This window comes from Rhinoderma darwinii, chromosome 3, assembly GCF_050947455.1.
Source record: "Rhinoderma darwinii isolate aRhiDar2 chromosome 3, aRhiDar2.hap1, whole genome shotgun sequence".
In the NCBI taxonomy this organism is placed as follows: Eukaryota; Metazoa; Chordata; class Amphibia; order Anura; family Rhinodermatidae; genus Rhinoderma; species Rhinoderma darwinii.
Window position 1 is genome coordinate 379,574,416 of NC_134689.1, and position 20,073 is coordinate 379,594,488.

The 20,073-nt window shown below is 42.2% G+C and overlaps 1 pseudogene; it reads right to left on the bottom strand.

Annotated features, from left to right (window-relative positions):
• Positions 1 to 396: 396 nt before the first annotated feature.
• LOC142750521 (uncharacterized) overlaps positions 397 to 20,073 on the bottom strand; it is a 53,106-nt pseudogene continuing 33,429 nt past the window's right edge.

The following is a 20,073-nucleotide window of genomic DNA, read 5'->3' on the forward strand; positions in this document are numbered from 1 at the left end:
CTCTGTATGAAATACCTTGCTGGTTTCCGAACAATTACTTCATATCCACCATAATTCTCCATATCAACTAAACTTCTCCATATTCACTGCAACTCTCCATACCCACCACAACTGTCCATATCCACCACAACTGTCCATATCCACCACAACTCTTGATATCTACCACAACTCTCCATATCCACCACAACTCTCCATATCTACCACAACTCTCCATATCCACCACAACTCTCCATATCCACCACAAATTCTCCATATCTACCACAAATTCTCCATATTTACCACAACTCTCCATATCCACCACAACTCTCCATATCCACCACAAATTCTCCATATCCACCACAACTATCCATATCCACCAATAATTCTCCATATCTACCACAACTCTCCGTATTCACCTCAACTCTCAATATCCACCACAACTCTCCATATCCACCACAACTCTCCATATCCACCACAACTCTCAATATTCACCACAAATTCTCCATATCCACCACAACTCTCCATATCCACCACAAATTCTCTATATTCACCACAACTTAATATAGTCTTGCAAGTATCCAAAAGTAACAAGACCTTAAAGGGGTTATTATAAGGGCATTATAGATCACTGGGGGAAAGGATAGGTGAGTACTGCTTCGGACCTGTTCACATCTGCGTTGGTGTTTCCGTTGTTCTACTTCGTCAGAGTAGCAGAACAACAAAATTACTGGAAGTGCCGGTTCCATTGTATGACGGACACCATCGGAGCTCGACGGAACCCATTGACTCTAATTGGGTTTCCGTAAGGGTGTGCTATTATTTCCTGTATTTTCAGTGGAGCTTCCAATGCAGAGGTGAACAGGCCCTTCTTTTGTTAATTTATGGAATTATTAGCCATTAGCAAAAAACATTCAGAACACGGATAAACCCTTTAATTGTCAATATCATGGCCTACTTTTCATTTTAGTGTACAGTCCCTCATTTAGTAGCTCCACTGTATTGTCATGTTTTCCAGACATTTGTAAGTTCAGGGCTAGATGCATTCCACAGTAATAGACACCAAACACTTTTGCAGTAATTACAATCCAATTGACATCTTGATTTGAACATTTGGATTACAGGAGAGGAAAGTGTTAATGTATTCCACCTTTTTACCATGAATGTCCGTTAGGTGAGAACACAACTTTCCTTTCATTTACAACCAGCTCCTGTGTGAATATTTGCTATGGAAATAAGCCATCATGTATCATGTCCCCTGAGTTTTCTATTTTTCCACATAAATAATCAGAGGTCTAGTAAGAAGCACTGCCTTTTTTGTATCTAATAAATATGCTATCTATCTATCTATCTATCTATCTATCTATCTATCTATCTATCTATCTATCTATCTATCTATCTATCTATCTATCTATCTATCTATCTATCTATCTATCTATCTATCTATCTATCTACCTGTCTATCTATCTCTGTCTGTCTGTCTGTCTGTCTGTCTGTCTGTCTGTCTGTCTGTCTGTCTGTCTGTCTGTCTATCTATCTATCTATCTATCTATCTATCTATCTATCTATCTATCTATCTATCTATCTATCTATCTATCTATCTATCTATCTATCCAAAATGTAACACAGGTTTATAGGAATGTTACACTCTTTTCATTAAATAAACTAATGGCTGGCATACATATACACCAAGAATTCAGAATGGCTCAGGTCTTTAATACGTTAAGACTCCTCTTAGCTATGCCTCTTTCCAATACTGTCTAGGTAGGAGGAAAAAGTGTCTATAACAAATAATAAATTGGCACATGCCATGTACTCCACTTGTTTTTACACCATTTGTCACACAAATCTGGAGCATTTTGCTTAGTAAATATTCCAATAATTCCTCTTTTTGCCACGTCATTTCAAAACCATAGGCTGTGTCTGGTACTGCAGCTTGGCCTCATTCATTTGAATAGGGATGAGTTGCAATACCATATACAGCCCATGGATAGGAGAGGCGTTGTTCCTGAAAAAAAAAAAGTCTATTTTTCTAATCTTGAAAAATAGAAGAGGTTTGGACCCTTGGTAGTTGGCAGGCCTGATACAACAATTGAAAAGCGGATGCCAGAGGCAAAGAAGCCCTATTTCCTAACTACCAATAGAATTGTTACATTTTAAAATGTAACAATTCTATTGGTAGTTGGGAAAAAGGGCTTATTTGCCTATGGCATCCGCTTTTCAACTTTTTCTAATCTTGATCACCAAAATCAGTGGAAGCTGTGGTTAGCTTGAATTGTACCAGATCACATAAATTGAGCCAGACTACTACCCCTGAGGAAACCACACAGTGGCGATACGCGTGGGGCACCCCGTCCCCTTTTCCTCTCCTTGGTCAGAGAGACTTAACATTTCTTTGCCTAATACATACCCATTTGTCTTCTTTGCTTCCTGGGATAATATAAATTGAATATAAACGAAAAATTAAAAAATTAACGATGTCCTTCACATGTAGAAGTAAAACACATTCTGAGTAACAGTTTCTGAAAATCCAAGTGGTTACATTTGCTATATATGATATACGTGTTGTAGATTTACTATATACACATGGGAGAGTTGCATTCTTGCTCATCAATTCCATTCAGAACTTCATCCGGCCATCACCGAGTACAGCTCACCTCACCAGGGAAGGCCATGAGATACCTCCTTAAATCTATCAGCTCCTGTCCACATGACATGACCAGATGCACAGCTGGACCTCAGCTCTGCATGACATCTTCACCTTCTGGTGTCCCTGGAGAGTCAGCTGTACGCTTGGAAGACTTTTTTTCTCTCCATATATTTACCTTCTGCTTCTCCGATGAGGACATCTGAGTGATTTTGCCACAGTGCTCAACATCAACAAAAATGTCCCACCTTCCACTTCTAGGTGGGAACAGCTGAACATCCATGTGATGGGTGATTTGAAAGGGGGTGGAGGTTGACACATAGCTCTGGTTTACAAAAAATCACGTACAGTAGTTCTAATGAGTTATTAATGGTTTGGATGGGCTCTTTTCAGCAGAATTTCTACCCCTGGTCTAGGTCATACCACATGAACCTTCTCCTTTCTAAACCTCCATTTGAAGCTGTTCCTCATTGGTCTGATATTTTGTCCTAATGCAATAATCTGGTTGTGTATTAGTCACGCTGAGTATTCGATGATGAACATTTTGGAATTAACTTCTGGAGGAATGCTACATTGGCCCATTAGAACACTATGGAGACACTATAGACTGTAACCAACATTTTGATGCTAAATCTACAAGCTCTATCACATTTTTAGAAAACATATTTCAAAAATAGTTTGAACAATTGAAGAATTTTATAAATTGTTTGGTTATATACTTTGTACCATGTACTTTGCCCAGTAGCTAAACGAACCATAGACGTAGGGAGCGTTTTAGGGCTTATGCTCACGACCCTATTATGGATCCGTGTGGTATAGGCTACTATTGGCACATACTGTAACTTTGTTTGCCTCCAATTTCATATGGAGGCATACGGAGGTTTTTCTGACAATGGAATCCATGAGTATCCATGAAAAAAAAATAATCTTCTATGTATTATTACGGTGGTATTCTCTCCTAAAAACAATGCTTCTAGGGGAGAATATTGTGCCTCATGGAAGCACCATATAGCGGCACACAGAGTGGCTAATACAGAGTCTGTGTGTTGTATAGTGTTCAAGAATGCAACTTTATAGTGTGAATGGACCCTTAGTCAACAGGATGTAAATATTTTTTTGGTCATGATACAATAGTTTTAAAATATATCTCATTCCCTATTGACTTAAAGAATTATATGTGCTACATGTGAATGGGCCTTAAAGGAGTTAGGCCCCATGCACACGAACGTGTTTTTGCGGCCGCAATTCCCCCGAAAATCCACGGGAAAATTGCGGCCCCATTCTTTTCTATGGGGCCATGCACACGACCGTAGTTTTTGCGGTCCTTGCACGGCCCGGGAGCCCGGACCGCAGAAAGAACGGGCATGTCTTATTACGGCCCTGTTCTGCGGTCCGGGCTCACTGAAAACAATGGCGGCGGCCATGTGCATGTACCACGATTTGCGGGCGGCCTGCGGCTGACAGTCCGCAGCCGGCCGACCCGAAAATCACGGCCGTGCATACGGCTACAGTCGTGTGCATGAGGCCATATTCGGACACGGGTCGGCTTTTCATACTGATGTATATGATCGGTGAGGTGTTTGACATCCGGACCCTTCATCGATCAGCTGTTCCGGCTGCCTTCCGGGCACCGGATGTTCTGCAGTGACCGGTATCGGAAGCAGATGTCTCCATACACTGCATGGCGGCCGTGCTGCAGTACTGCAACTCTGCTCCTATTCACTTGAATGCACGGCTGCTATACTGTGACCAGGGCCGCCTGATTCCAGCACAGACATCTGGTGCCCGGAGGCAGCTGGAGTAGCTGATCAGTGCAAGGTCTGGGTGTCGGATCCCTACCAGTCATATACTGATGACCTATCATGTGGATAGATCATCAGTATAAAAAAAGTCCCGTGCCTGACCTTTAAGAGGGCCAAAAAAAAGAGTTTGGTGAGTTTGGTCCAGGGGCAGACATACCACATGTGCGACCAGTGCAGCTGAATAAGGACCCTTTGGTACGGGGCCCACTGTGCCCTTAAAAGCAGCAAGTTGATGGATTTCTTAGGTCAATATTACTGGTGGATAAAGGGGAGGATGATGAGCTATCGGAGAGCATACAGTGAAGGAAATAAGTATTTGATCCCTTGCTGATTTTGTAAGTTTGCCCACTGTCAAAGACATGAACATTCTAGAATTTTTAGGTTAGGTTCATTTTACCAGTGAGAGATAGATTATATAAAAATAAAACCAGAAGATCACATTGTCAAAATGATATATATTTATTTGCATTGTGCACAGAGAAATAAGTATTTGATCCCCTACCAACCATTAAGAGTTCAGCCTCCTCCAGACCAGTTACACGCTCCAAATCAACTTGGTGCCTGCATTAAAGACAGCTGTCTTAAATGGTCACCTGTATAAAAGACTCCTGTCCACAGACTCAATTAATCAGTCTGACTCTAACCTCTACAACATGGGCAAGACCAAAGAGCTTTCTAAGGATGTCAGGGACAAGATCGTAGACCTGCACAAGGCTGGAATGGGCTACAAAACCATAAGTAAGACGCTGGGTGAGAAGGAGACAACTGTTGGTGCAATAGTAAGAAAATGGAAGACATACAAAATGACTGTCAATCGACATCGATCTGGGGCTCCATGCAAAATCTCACCTCGTGGGGTATCCTTGATCCTGAGGAAGGTGAGAACTCAGCCGAAAACTACACGGGGGGAACTTGTTAATGATCTCAAGGCAGCTGGGACCACAGTCACCAAGAAAACCATTGGTAACACATTACGCCGTAATGGATTCAAATCCTGCAGTGCCCGCAAGGTCCCCCTGCTCAAGAAGGCACATGTACAGGCCCATCTGAAGTTTGCAAATGAACATCTGGATGATTCTGAGAGTGATTGGGAGAAGGTGCTGTGGTTAGATGAGACTAAAATTGAGCTCTTTGGCATTAACTCAACTCGCCGTGTTTGGAGGAAGAGAAATGCTGCCTATGACCCAAAGAACACCGTCCCCACTATCAAGCATGGAGGTGGAAACATTATGTTTTGGGGGTGTTTCTCTGCTAAGGGCACAGGACTACTTCACCGCATCAATGGGAGAATGTATGGAGCCATGTACCGTCAAATCCTGAGTGACAACCTCCTTCCCTCCACCAGGACATTAAAAATGGCTCGTGGCTGGGTCTTCCAGCATGACAATGACCCGAAACATACAGCCAAGGCAACAAAGGAGTGGCTAAAAAAAAAGCACATTAAGGTCATGGAGTGACCTAGCCAGTCTCCAGACCTTAATCCCATCGAAAACTTATGGAGGGAGCTGAAGATCCGAGTTGCCAAGCGACAGCCTCGAAATCTTAATGATTTACAGATGATCTGCAAAGAGGAGTGGGCCAAAATTCCATCTAACGTGTGCAAACCTCATCATCGACTACAAAAGATGTCTGAGTGCTGTGCTTGCCAACAAGGGTTTTACCAACAAGTATTAAGTCTTGTTTTCCAAAGGGATCAAATACTTATTTCTCTGTGCACAATGCAAATAAATATATATAATTTTGACAATGTGATTTTCTTTTTTTTTTTATATATATAATCTATCTCTCACTGGTAAAATTAACCTAGCCTAAAAATTCTAGACTGTTCATGTCTTTACAAAATCAGCAAGGGATCAAATACTTATTTCCTTCACTGTATACTGTTTTTGCACAGGGACTCTTTGCTGTTCGTTGTTGACCCTGGTTTGGCCAACAATTTTATGTGTATGGGGGCAGCACAATAGCCCCTCGATATCTGCTGTCAAGAAAGAGAAGGATCAGGGATGTTGGGAGAGATAGATTTCGGACACATGAATATTCAGTCAACAGCTACATAATGTGTACGGCCGACTTTACACCGAGGAATTTTAGACTTAATTTTTCTTTCAGAAATAAATGGGCATAATGTTTTTTTTTTTAAATACTCAATTATTTCTTTTAGGAAAATACATCAAACAAGACTTCATTGTGAGCCGGCAGCTTTTATCACAGAGACAAGTGACCTCTACTGTGTAGTCATCTTAAAGGGAGACTACTATTTGCATACGACATGACCACCTCCCGTAGGGGAATAATGATCTGCCTCATGCACCTTTTGTTTGCCAAGAAAGGACAGATTCTCCTTTTATATTGCATGGCTTTTTTCTGTAGACATTATATCCAGATAAGGGACATGCCATGGCAAGTACAGTATGGATAATATAACCTGCCCTGCTGCCAGCCATTTGGATGTAAACCCTCATTTGCAGTTGTGTGTGTATTCAAAGAGATAATTGGTTTAGTCAATGCCCCATATGAATACTTCCCCGTCATTTCATAGGATGCATATTAAGGCCTTCTTATTTACACGAACGCTGCGCATCTCGGACGTGAAAAACTGCAGTTTTTCACGTCCGAGGTGCATCTGTGCTCAGCGCTGCGGGACGTGATGTCACGCATCCCCCATAGTTGAGAGTCTATGTAGGGATGCGTGATGCGCGAAAATAACGGACATATCCTATTTTCGCACGAACCCTTCACATGGTCCGTTGAAACAACGGCTGTCTGAACGGCCACATTGAATTACATAGGTCCGTGGGATCGCCGCTGTTTCAACGGCCGTCCCACGGACGTTTAACATGTTCGTGTAAATACAGGGGCGTAGCTAGGGGCAGGGCAGCCGGGGCGCCACCTCCTCCTGCACTATAATTGTACCTGTGTCTATAGGACACAGGTACAATTAGAAGCAATGAATGACCGGCACGTTCCGTGCCCGGCCATTCAGCGCCTTTCCACGAGTGAAGCGACTGGTACCTTTTGTACTAGTGAAGCTTCCGTCGATGAAAGGCGCTGAGTGACAGGGAAAGTCATCCTGCCCAGCCAATCAGCGCCTTTCATAGACGCTGCGTTCAACCCCCAGGAGACCTGCGCAGAAGAGAGCAGGTCTCCATGGCTGCCGGACGGCGTGGGAGTGGGATTAAGGTGAGTTTAAATAGGTTTTTTAAATTTTTTAATTGTAATAAAAGTGTGTGGCTGTATCTACAAGGGGGACTTTATCTACAGGGGGGAACTTTATCTACAAGGGGGACTTTATCTACGGGGGGGGGGACTTTGTCTACATGGGGGGGGCTTTATCTACGGGGGGTGGACTTTGTCTACACGGGGGGGCTTTATCTATGGGGAGACTTTAACTACGGGGGGGGACTTTGTCTACACGGGTGGGGGGGGGCTTTATCTACAAGGGGGAGTTTATCTACGGGGGGGGGGGGCTTTATCTACACGCGGGGGGCTTTATCTATGGGGGGTGTCTATCTACAGGGGGGGCTATATACTGGGGTGGGCTATCTATGGAGCACCATATACAGGGGTGGGCTATAGCTACAGGGGGGGCTATATAGTATATAGCCCCCCTGTAGATATAGCCCACCCCTGTATATAGTGCTCCATAGATCGCCCTCCCCTGTATATAGCCCACCCCTGTAGATATAGCCCACCCCTGTAGATATAGCCCACCCCTGTAGATATATCCCACCCCTGTAGATATAGTCCCCCTGTAGATATATTCCCCCTGTAGATATAGCCCACCCCTGTATATAGTCCCCCTGTAGATGTAGCCCACCCCTGTATATAGTATCCCACAAATAGCTCCCCCTATAGTGCTCAACAGAAAGCCCACCCCTATATATAGCCCCCCTGTACATATAGTCCACCCCTGTATATAGTGCTCCCTGTATATAGTATATCTAGGGGTGGGCTATCTGTGGAGCACTATATACAGGGGTGGACTATCTAGTGGAGCACTATATACAGGCGTGGACTATATGTACAGGGGGGCTATATACAGGGGTGGGCTATCTGTGAAACACTATATACAGGGGTGGACTATATGTGGAGCACTATATACAGGGGTGGACTATATGTGGAGCACTATATACAGGGGTGGGCTATATCTACAGGGGGGCTACATACAGGTTTGGGCTATATATACAGGGGGGCTATATACAGGGGTTGGCTATCTGTGGAGCACTATATACAGGGGTGGGCTATATCTACAGGGGGCTATATACAGGGTTGGGCTATACGTGGAGCACTATATACAGGGCTGGGCTATATCTACAGGGGGCTATATACAGGGGTGTTCTATCTGTAGAGCACTATAGGGGGAGTTATTTGTGGGACACTATATACAGGGCTGGGCTATATGGGGGCACTATCTACAGGGGGCTCTATGGCAGACACTATCTACAGGGGGCACAGTGTGTGTGTGTGTGTGGGACACGGTGTATGGTGCTATTATAATTAGAGGTGCAGTGTATGTCACTATTATATTTAGGGGCGTAGTGTGTGGTATAATGAGAACTTATCTTTATTTATAGGTGCAGAAATGTTGGAAAAGTGAGAAGCTGAAGACATCTGAGTGGCAAACTGCAGAAATGGACCGGGAGAAGTTATCATAGAGGTCTGGACTGGATGGAGAAAAAGAACTATAATCTGAGACGTCACCGGTGAGTCACTTAATGTAAATGTTTATTCTGCCTCTAATCAGTAATGTAGTCACTGTATGATCTGCAGCGAGATGATTATGATAGGATTTATTTTTTGTGAAACAGCAACTCCCAGCATATCCTTATCATTGTTCGGGCCATGCTGGGAGCTGTAGTTTTACGCCGTACAAACCTGTACAGCAGGGGGTTGCACTAAATTGAGCTGTATTTGTGCTGGTGTAGTATATATGTAATGAGCTATGTTCTGGTGCTGTATATATGTACTGAGCTTGGTTCTGGTGTTGTGTATAGAACCATATTGCTTGTAAAATGTACAAATGTTTTTATGCTCGTGTTACATAAAAAGACATGACACGTCGATTGGTAGAGAAAACAAACATGGTGAGAGGGAGGGAGATATCGGGAAAGAGGTTGGGGGGGGGAGCGCCAAACTGAATCTTTGCCCCGGGTGCTGGAGAACCTAGCTACGCCTCTGGTAAATAAGGCCTAAAGGTGAGGAATGAAGAAATGAAGATCACCGCCAATGTAACCAAAAGAGAACCAATAATTCTAATTCATCCGAAGTTTAAAGTGCATGAAAGTAGAGTGACATTAATCCACAATTTGATCCTCGGTAATAGTGGGATTGCTCAAGATCTTATCTATGAACGTTTTTAGTTATGATGTGGAGTGCCTTTACCAAGCACAATGGACCCCTATGGTCGGAATAGATAAACTTATCATAATAAAAAAAAATATTTATAAAGCGCCAACATATTCCGCAGCACTTTACAATTCGGAGGGTACATGTACAGACAATATCAGACATTACATAGTAACAAACATATTAACATTTCAAACAAGAGGATCGAGGGCCCTGCTCGGAAGAGCTTACAATCTATGCGGAAGTAAAGGTGACACAAGGTAAAAAGTGCTTGTTCAGTTCAATGATCCAGCTTTATAAACATAGAATAGTACACATAAAGCTGCATGAGCCGGTCACCAGCCAGTATCTAAAAATACACAGATATGAAGTGCACTAGGGTGCCAGATGTATGTGGGAAACTGTTGAATGCAGGGGTCAGGTATTGAGGAAATCTGAATGTCGGGAATTAAAGGAAAGGTGTCGCAAATTTTTTTTTTTTTATATCAATTTGCTTTTAGTGTTTTATTAAAATAAATTTTATTTATTTGTGTGTTTGTGTTTTACTTTTTTTTTTTTCTAACTTTTTCTTCCCTATGGGGGCTGCCATTTTTTTCTCATCTCTGTATGTGCCGATTAACGACACATACAGAGATGGAATACGGCACATACATCCCCATAGAGAATGCGAACGGGAGCCGTTCCATTCACTATGGTGTATGCCGTCTGTGTGGGAACGGCGCATGCGCCGCTCCCACACAGTCCAAATGGAAGGTCTTCGGCCGAGCCACATCCGGCACCATTTTCTTGTGGACCGGAAGCCGCGGCCGGACAGTAAGATGGCTACTTCCGGTCGCGGCTTCTGGACATGTGATTAGAAGCAAGCACTAGGAGTGGACGGACCGGAGGCGGCGGCTGGAGCAGGTAAGTTATGTTTGTGTATGTTCGTGTTTTAGTGTGTGATTACCACTGTATGTAAGCCTACTACACTGTGTATTCGCTCAAAAAATTGCGGCACACAGTGTAGGAGGTTTGAACATTCAATCCCCTCCTTTCTCATGGCACTAGCCAGAATAAAGGAGGGGGGATTGTTTGAGGACGCTAGAGCGAGTGTGTCTTCTTAAATTTTGCAGTATAAAGCAATGTGGTTGCTTTACCACATGCCAATGCTGCAATTTTGGGAATTGCTCCCTCTAGTGACCAGCACAGGGAAATGTTATAAATTAGAATCTAATTTATAATATTTCCTGACTTGTGAAAAAATTTAAAAAATTAGAACAATGTCTAATCATGTATATAATAACTGTTTAACTAAAAAAAAAAAAAAAAAAATTTTTCTAGCGACACATTCCCTTTAATGTGGTTGTCCGAGGTAGCACATTCCAGAGGACTGGTGCAGCACGAGAGAAGTCTTGGACACCGGAGTGGGAGGGTCGGATTATGGCGGATTAATAATCTTGTTAGTCTCGTTGGCAGAACGTAGAGCACGGGTAGTGTGGTAGACAGAGATGAGGGAGGAGATGTAAGGAGGTGCAACACTGTGGAGAGATTGACGAGTTAGAGTAATAAGTTTAAATTGAATTCTAAAGTAAATGACAAACCAGTGCAGAGACTGGCACAGGGTAGAGGCATTGGTGTAGCGGTGAGGTGCAGAGACTGGCATTGTGTAGAGACATTGGTGTAGCGGTCCAGTGCAGTGACTGACACAGGGTAGAGGCGTTGGTGAAGCGGTTGGTCAGAAAGTTGAGCCTGGCTGCTGAATTAAGGATCGTTTGGAGAGGGGAGAGTTTAGTGAGGGGAAGAGCGATTAGTAATGAGTTACAGTAGTCAAGACGAGAGTGAATCAGAGCGACAATGAGAGTTTGTTTTTCAAAAATACATGGTATATTATAATTTTTCTCCTTCATCCAGGAGCGTAGCTATAGGGGGTGTAGAGGTAGCAGTCGCACCCGGGCCCTGGAGCCTGAGAGGGCCCAAAAGCCCCTCAGCCGCATAAGAAGACACCCGTATGATAAATTACAGTAGTAGATGGGTCCCTGTTATAGATTTTGAATTGGGGCCCAGGAGCTTCATGTTAAGCCTCTGCCTTCATCATAAGGTATATATCTTCAAAAGACTATGATCAATGATATCTCCATTAACTTACCATGTATATTCTATGGAGCCAGTAGGAGAGGGAGGATCAATAGGATCAAACTGGAAAATGCCAGCTGCCCAGCCCTGCCAACCCTGTAGACATTGTCCTACATTTAGTGAAAGACATAGTAGGAGTGATTTACGCCACATTTTTTAAAAGACACAACCTCATTTTGTGCATTCTGGCCCTTCAAGCAGGCAGAAAATCAAATCTAGAGTTGTGCCAGAAATTTGCAGTTTTTTTTCCACTAACTTGACTTAATAAATTAGACTTAAACCACACCTCTTTGGAGACCACGCTCACTTTTCTCCTCACTTTCTAAATTTGATGAGAAAAAAGTTGTTTACCACTTTATATGGAGCAGTATATGGCATAACTGGCTTAAACTGTTTAGTGAATGTGGGGTATTGTAAGGGGGGCACCATGTGCTAGGCTAATGGTGGAGATTGGAGTTTTACAAAGTGTTTTATCTGTTTTTAGCAATTGCTCTTTATACTATTACCAAGAGCTGAAGGACCAGTGGTATGCAATGAAATCATCGGAAGCCCATAAGCTATAACATTATGCCCCTTTTTGTTCTTCGATGGGTAGATGTCTCACCAACATCATCACCTATCTTCAGACGGGAAGAATTGTATTCATCACAATGAGATTAGCTAAGTTGTTGGAAATCTTCTTGAACACTATTGTGCGCTCATTACTCTACGTCCTATATGGACTGATTCTTTAGGTGATTACTTTATTGGGCCATAAAACTGGGTCTTTATTACCTGTTTAACAGTCATGTGAAGGAGCTATTGTTTTTAGTGTAATATCCGTAGAATATCTAATTGTATGTCTATGGAAACATTCAGATTGAAATTCAATTTGTACATTCAATAGTTTTTTCCATTCAAGATGACATATCTGTCCATGTCCATGGTTCTGGTAAGCTGACGTTCCTAAACTGTTCTCCTTGAGTTCCTACAATCTTTCAATCAGCTGGTGAGTCTGGAGAACACGTTGAATGTTCTCCATGTTATCCAGGCAGGCAATTCATCTCTGAAGCCTTTTATCAGTAGCTGGTCTGTTCTTACTGGCCTGCCATAAACTCCATTACAAAGACCCTCTTTTGTCTTCCAAAGACCCAGTTTATGTGTCATTTATTGCTAATAGATCTTGTTGTCTTAAACCATCCATAATGGTGACTGTGACTAATATATATGATACTTGTGATTTTTAGCTGTGTTGAAGGACATCATGGTGTACAGAGACAGAGCCTGTTAACATCAGTGAATGATTCATTTGCGGCTCAAGGAAGTTTTCAATACTTAATAGGCAATTACCCTAAAACATTACTTATTCAAGAACAATAAATATTTTCTATCCCAGCACTTGTTTTGTCTTACTGTATAAAATGCTGCTCCATCTGTGTCCTCTGTTTAGTTTAAGGGTATGTTCACACGCTGTGTTTTCAGCTGTATTTCGGGGTGTAAATACCTCGAAATACGCCTGAAAAACGCTACCTAAACTCCTACAAACATCTGCCCATTGAATTCAGTTTTGAGTTCAGAATTCAGAATTGGGTTTTAAGAAAATGCACGTAAAAATCGCCCCCGTAAAAAAAAGGAGCATGTCGCTTCTTGAGCCATTTTTGGAGCTGTTTTTCATTGTGTCAATGGAAAAACAGCTCCAAGAAAAAAAAACAAAAACACGTTTTTGGCTACAAAAATGGCTGAAATCAGACGCTGTTTTCAGAGAAACATAGCAAAAGGCCATTTACCTTTACAAAGGAGGGAAATTGGAAAACATCTCATCTATAGACATCAGAACATTGGGCAATGTGAACTTTTACAAAGAACAGGCAGGGTAATCAGAATAACCAACTCTTACACTATAAACCATCACATTCACACAACATCCATCCATATGTGCTACTTGACTCGACCCAACCCCAAACCCCAATAACAGCCAATAGGAGAATTATACTGCAGTGTTGGACGTTTCTAACCGATGTGACCACATTTTCTTGAATTTGTGAGGGCATTTCCTATTGATATACAACTTTTGATACAGTGACACATACTAGAGCAAATCAATAAAAAAAAAATCGTATCATAATATCCCTGCACTACCTGATTCATGACACCCAAAAGACAAATCTGAGAGGTGAGGAGCCACAGAAACCCAAAATGGTCATAAAGGAATTCAACAACCTCCGACCAGAAGGGTGAAACCCTAGGACATAGCCATATGCAGTGAAGATATGTGCCCATGATGACAGATTGGAAGCTAAAACAAGAATCAGAATTGGAAACACCAATACTTTGAAGTCATGCCGGTGTATAATAAATTCTGTGTAGAAATCTGGTCCCTACAGAATCAAAAAAGGAAAGCTCCACTTCCCGCCACTCCTCTCCCGTCACATCAGGAATATTCCTATTCCACCCACAGAAAGCCCTATCAAAGGGTCTAGCCCCTGCAGATTGCAATAAAGTATGAATTTGTGTATGGGGTTTAGGAAGATATGGGCTTCCAAGGAGGCCCTATAACTTATAAAAACTAAACTCAGGAGGCTGAAGGACAAACTGTGCTACCCATGCATGATGTTACTGAAGATAATGGAAGAAGGCAGTCATCGGGACCCCATAACGATCTTCAAGGTCAGAGAAGGACATAAATCCAGTGTCAGCAGAGTAAAGTTGACCTACAAACTAGATTCCAGCCCCAGCCAATAGCGTCACCCCCAGCAGAGACACCAAGTGGGTTAAATATGGGTTAAACCACAACGGATTTCTAGGTGGAAACATGGAGGTGATAGAACCCAATAATATAAGATGGGCAATTTTCCAGACCCGAGCAACAGTTTGAATCGGAAGAACCAATGCGCATGGCGACTTACATCTATATCATAAATTGGAAAGACTGTTGTAAGAGCTCATAAGTGCTCAGGCCAGCACGGAGGTAGCGTTGCTCATGTCAATTTGAATCCACTAACGGCCATATACTAATTGAGAGGCCAAGTAATAAAAATAAGGTTAGGCGCTGCCATTCCACTCAAGGAATTGGAAGCCTGTAAAAGATTAAGGCAACTCTTTAGGTTTTTATGTTGTATATTATTGTGTCATGTTGTATTTTTTTTCTGTATCATGTTGTCACTACTATGAGCATCATTTTCGATGTCTCAGAATGGCAAAAGTGAATGACATGCAATGGACATCCACAGTGCCATCAGGACACTAGTGCAGCTATATCCAGGGCATGAGCATTTGCTTTGCACCAGAAATGTTATTTCTCCAAATCCAGGCAATGCATAAGTGATCCCAGACATAAGAGTTTCCCCTTCAATGATTGTCTGACCCATCTAAAAATTAAAATAGAGAAATAACGAATGCAAGTAACTTTTGAAAATGTGGTACTTATATAGAGTTATATTTAGTACGACATGGTAAGGCTGATAAGGTTAGAATTAGTAATATTAAAGCTGTCATAACACCTCACCAATAAGAGTGCCATACTATGACTAAATAATACTTCCATACAGTGCCCACATAAAATTGCCATACAGTGAATATATAATAGTGCCATACAATGCTCAAATTACTGCGCTATATAGTGCCTTAATAATACCAGCATAAAGAACGCAAATAATAAACGTCTAAATAATACTGTCATAGAATGCCAATATAACAGTGCTATAGACATCTAGGAGGACCGGCTATTCTAAAGTTATTTCAAATGGAAGAAGATGGATACAGATGGTGCCAAGTTTGTTGAAAATGCCTGGTAGGATTCTGCATTAGAGGCCACTAAATATTTGAAGGGCTTGGACATTTGTTGTTTTTATCCCATATTATAATCCAGCCTCGGAAACTCTATAGATACATAAGGCACATTGTGTTCTTGGGCATTTTTCTCATCAAACATCCAAGTATGAGGTCACTGAGTGAATACTGAAATCTACATAAGAAGAGTCATTCAAGGAAATTTTTCTAAACATATTTAGATTTTAAATACCCACTCCAGTAATGCGTTCTGCTCTATTATTTAGAAACACAATGAAACATCAATTTTGACAGCGACAGTGTGGATCGAATCATCCCTGTGATCTAATATCAGACTCGTGTGTTGATAATAATTTGGATATAGCAGTTGAAATGAAGAAGCTTGTTGCATTATAATTTGGCTTTTAGGTTAATTGGAGTGTTCTGAAATGTAAAGTGCCCAAAAGTGCATATTTAACCCCTTAACCGGTTAAGGACTAGGCTGTTTTACAGCTAAATGACCAGAGCAAATTTCACAATTTTGCTATGCGCTTCTTTAGATGACTATAACTCTGTAGGTGAATAAAGTTCATCTTTGAATTTTACACTCTTTTTAAAGGACAGATAGGGCTTTGTTTTAGTGGCATTTGTCAGTATATATCATTTTTATTTTTTTCTCTAAAGTGGGCAAAATTGGAAAAAAATGCAAGAATTTAGCAAATGCGTCAGTTTAGGCTAGTATTTTTCACACACGGTATGGACCACGGACAAAATTAATCTCCTTTCACATTCTTCCACTTCTCCCGTGCATGGGGATACCAAATATGTGTGCCTTATTCACTGTGCGGGCATGTGCCAGGGCTTGGCATAAAAGGAGGCTTTTTGGCCTTTTCGGTCCAGGAATTTTGCATTTGATTTTATAGCCGTATACTGTATTCTGGGGGGCCTAATGCTGCTGAAACATTAGAAACACCCCATAAATGACTTCATTCACACAAGTAGACCCCACAAGGTTTTCTTCAAGGGGTTTATCATATTTTTAGACAGTCCAGTTTTCTTCTGAAAGTTTCTTGAATAAGATGGAACAAAATAAAATCAGCACTTTTTTAGCAAATGCGTCAGTTTAGGCTAGTATTTTTCACACACGGTATAGACCACGGCCAAAATTCATCTCCTTTCACGTTCTTCCACTTCTCCCGTGCATGGGGATACCAAATATGTGTGCCTTATTCACTGTGCGGGCATGTGCCAGGGCTTGGCATAAAAGGAGGCTTTTCGGCCTTTTCGGTCCAGGAATTCTGCACTTGATTTTATAGCCGCATACTGTTTTCTGGGGGGCCTAATGCTGCTGAAACATTAGAAACACCCCATAAATGACTTCATTCACACAAGTAGACCCCACAAGGTTTCCTTCAAGGGGTTTATCATATTTTTAGACAGTCCAGTTTTCTTCTGAAAGTTTCTTGAATAAGATGGATCAAAATAAAATTAGCAATTTTTTAGCAAATGCGTCAGTTTATACCAGCATTTTTCACACACGGCATAGACCACGGTCAAAATTAATCTCCGTTCACATTCTGCCACTTCTCCCGTGCACGGGGATACCAAATATGTGTGCCTTATTATCACATAGAGATGTAGGAGGGCGGAGGATAGAAGAAGATTATTTCACATATCGCTTTTTTTCAAAGCTGGTTTTACAAAACTCAACAGAGTTGCTATAACACTTCCAAAATATCTGCTCTTGAAGCAGAAATCCCAAAATATTCATCTAGGGGTATAATGGGAATTTATTTTTTGGGGTTTTCTAAAATAAGAAATTGCAGGTTAATGCAAATGGAGCTCTCCAGCAGATGAACTTTAGAAAACATCAAACATGACATCCACCCCCCACCCATTCCCTCCCTCACCCTTGGAGTAAAATCAGGGGAAAAATAAAAACGTAATGTAGGGCAAATATATTTTCAACAAATTAACTAAAATCTAATAATGCAGAACAGGGTGGTATTTTTTAAAACATGGCTCAATGCACAGGCCTGGTTGCGAGGGACATGAGGGACAGAAATATCGGGAATCTTTGCGGTGCCCGTCTTTTCTGCAGACGCGGCACTTTTTCTGGGGGTTGCTTCTGGTTGCTGTTGAGGGAATCCGACTGATGAAGTGTCTTTCAGTCAGTCGCGTGACATCCTCAGACTGGGGGCATTCTCGGGTGTCCTGAACATCAAAAATGAGGCCTTCAATAATTTTTTCCTGGAAATCCAGGTATGTGTCTCTGCCTCTGTTTTTTTTGTAGAGCACAAATGAGTTGTGGATGGCCACCTGTAACAAATAAATGGCCACCTTTTTGTACCAGGTTTTAGTTTTGCGTTTTACTAAATAGGGCTGTAAAACCTGGTCGCTTAAATCCACCCCCCCATGTACTTGTTATATTCGGACACGCTCACTGGTTTGTGCTTGTCCGATGTTGCCCCTCTTTCCCTCACTGCCACTGTTCCTGCGGTATGAATCGTGCTTAGCACATACACGTCTTTGCGATCCCTGAACTTGACCGCCAGCAATTCTTCAGATGCATAAGCACAGGAGTCCCCCTTTACCATGCGCTTCCCCACTAATTGCTGTGGAAAACCAATTCTGTTTTTGCGCATGGTACCACATGCCCCAGTCCTTGCAGCATGCAAATGCCTAAACAGGGGCACACTCGAATAAAAATTATCACAGTACAGGTGGTACCCCTTGTGAAGCAGAGGCTGCATTATCTCCCACACGATCTTACTGCTGGTGGAAAGATCAGGGGGGCATCCAGGAACATTTATTGTGCGGTCCCGCCCTTCATAAATTCTGAAGGCGGTGGTATATCCTGACCCGCTTTCACACAATTTGTAGAGCTTAACGCCATATCTTGCCCTTTTGGAAGGTAGATATTGGCGAAAGCTAAGTCTGCCATGGAAGTTGAGGAGGAATTCGTCCACGCTTACATTCTGCTCAGGGGTGTAGAGTTGCAGAAATAAATTATTCAGGGAATTTATTAGCGGTCTTATTTTGAACAACTGATCCCGGTTTGCATCGGTACTTGGGGGGGCCTGTGCGTTGTCATTGAAGTGGAGGAACCTCATTATTGTCTCATAACGAGACCTGGGCATTACTGCAGAATATACTGGGGTGGCTTGGGCGGGTCTTGTTGACCAGTAAGACCTAATGGAGGGCTTTTTGACAATACCCATATTTAGGGTGAGCCCCAAAAATTTTTTTAATTCCTGCAAATTGGTGGGCGTCCAATCTCTGGCATGGGTGGATGAAGGTTTCTGCCTTATATATTGCGTGGCATATAAATTTGTTTCGTGGACAATCTGATTTAGGATGTCGTCCGTTATAAATAAATGGAAGTAATCCATTTGGACAAAATTTGTATTGTCCACGGTTATGCCAGGAGTGGCCGTAAATCCGTGGATTCTAGGCCCAAAAGATGGGGCAGGTGCCCATACAAGAGCCTGGACTGGAGGGACCAGGCTGTCCCGTGCTACAGCGCTACTTGGCCCTGCGCTTTCATGTTCTGCAGTTTCGACTGCATCAGGGACAACGTCCCCTGAAGATGAACCTGAAGTGACGCTGTCATCGTCACTACCTAAAACAGGTTCCATCTCGGACGCCATCTCTGATGCGGTCTCCGACTCAGACCACAGCATGGCGTATGCCTCCTCGGCGCTAAACAACTTCCTCGCCATAACGTAACTAACATTAACACTAACTAAACAAATTTATTTTTTTTTTTTTTTTATAAAACACACAAACTAACTGCTATATAGATCTACACTACCGCTAACAAAAAAATAAACCGCTATTGCTATATATATTATATATATGTGGATATATATATAATTATATACTCCCTACCTGCCTATTCTAATAGAATAAAAGAAAGAAAGGTAGATAGATAGAAAAAAAGATAGATGGATAGATAGATTGTATAGATAGATAGAAATCTATCTATACAGAGAATGTTTTAGAGTGTAACTGTATTTTTTTGTAACTGTAACTGTAATCTTCTGGCAGCAATTCTCCCGAGTCTCTTCTTCTCCTCAAACTGAAACAATGTTTGAGGAGAAGAAAAGAGGCAGGAGATTTACTGCCTGAAAAGTCAAAATAAAACAAATGTGGTCGCTGTGATAGGTTTTCACAGCGATCACATGTTCAGGGACCATCAGATTGGTCCCTGATACTCTGCCCAGTGCCCAGAGCTGTTGGTAACAGCGTGGGCACAGGGCTGTGTGCACGCGATCGCGTGCACACTGTTTTATAAGCAGGAATGCATGTGATCGCTGTGATTGGTTGTCACAGCGACCACATGTTCAGGGACCATCAGATTGGTCCCTGATACTCTGCCCAGTGCCCAGAGCTGTTGGTAACAGCGAGGGCACAGGGCTGTGATCGCTGTGATTGGTTGTC